Source organism: Balaenoptera ricei, chromosome X, assembly GCF_028023285.1.
Source record: "Balaenoptera ricei isolate mBalRic1 chromosome X, mBalRic1.hap2, whole genome shotgun sequence".
In the NCBI taxonomy this organism is placed as follows: Eukaryota; Metazoa; Chordata; class Mammalia; order Artiodactyla; family Balaenopteridae; genus Balaenoptera; species Balaenoptera ricei.
This window is the reverse complement of record NC_082660.1, coordinates 100,570,519-100,571,929: the sequence shown is the minus strand read 5'-3', so window position 1 is coordinate 100,571,929 and position 1,411 is coordinate 100,570,519. Positions and strand designations below refer to the sequence as shown.

The 1,411-nt window shown below is 35.4% G+C and overlaps 1 pseudogene; it reads left to right on the top strand.

Annotated features, from left to right (window-relative positions):
- The first annotated feature begins 598 nt into the window (after window positions 1-598).
- On the top strand, window positions 599-1,010 carry LOC132357439 (cAMP-regulated phosphoprotein 19-like; annotated as a pseudogene).
- Window positions 1,011-1,411: the final 401 nt, after the last annotated feature.

Genomic DNA, 1,411 nt, shown 5'->3' with positions numbered 1-1,411 from the left:
TTTCGGAGGGAGATTTGGGACTGTCTAACAAAATTAAGACATATGCATTTGTCTTTTAGTAAAGTAATCCTATCCCTAGGAATTTACCCTGAAAATAGACCTACAATAAGATAAAAATATATATGCACAAGGTAATTCGTTACAACATTGTAATTTCAAAATACTGGAGACAAACTAAATGCTCATGCAGGGGACTGCTTGAATAAAATATGGTACATCACACAGTGGAATACGATGCAGATACAAAAAAGAATGAGAAAGAACTTTATGAACTGACATGGGGTGATTTCCATGATATATTGTTAAGTGAAGAAAGCAAAGTGCAAAATAGTATGCTACCTTTCATGTGTAAAGAAACATGAAAAGATGTATACATTCTTTTTTAAATATTCTTTAAAAACAATGTATATATACATATAACTGAATCACTTTGCTATACAGCAGTAATTAACACAACATTGTAAATCAACTATACTGCAATAAAAAAATGACTATCATTTTTTGATGCATTCAAGCAAAGGAAGGTATTTGGGTCAAAAATATTAGATTCTCAGGATGTCGCAGAGCTGGAGAAGCAGAGTAAGAGGGAGCAAACAGTATGTCCCCGGAAGTCCCCGAGGCAGCCTCCGCGGAGAAGCAGAAGGAAATGGAAGATAAAGTAACTAGTCCAGAGAAAGTTGAAGAAGCAAGATTAAAAGCAAGGTATCCTCATCTGGGACAAAAGCCCAGAGGTTCAGATTTTTAAGGAAATGATTGCAGAAAGGGCAAAAAGATTTTGATTCTGGGGAATACAGCATGGCTAAAGCAAAAATGAAGAACAAGCAACTTCCTACTGCAGCCCCAAGTAAGACAGAGGTCACTGGTGACCACATTCCCACTCCACAGGACCTTCCTCAACAGAAACCATCTCTTGTTGCTAGCAAGCCGGCTGACTGATTAAAAGAGCTGAACTGCATGAATCTTCTAATTCCCATTATTTCTCCTTAATATGTTACTTCTCCGCTTTTTATTTCCTTTCACTCAGTCATTTGAGAGTGATGGCTTTGCAGGTAGCTGCAGTGTGTTCTGCTGTTGTAAGGTAATATACATGTGTAGAGTTTTTGATTAGTTTAGCAGTGCACTAATGAAAAGAACACGTTAGAGCAATGTAAAGTAATCTACTTGAAAAGAATTGTATGTATTACCCAACTCCTAGTGTAGGGCTGGTTCCAATGAGTAATAAGCAAGTTTTACAATTTTAATATTTTGCCTTTCTTTAATTCATCTTAATTATAGCTTTGTATGTTACTCTTATTTAAAATAAACTCTATTGTATTGAGTTCTTCTGTATTTTCCTTTTGGATTTTGTGAAACAGAAGTTTAAGACCACAAGTTAGAAGAAAGGTGACATATTTCAAACACAAATAGATGG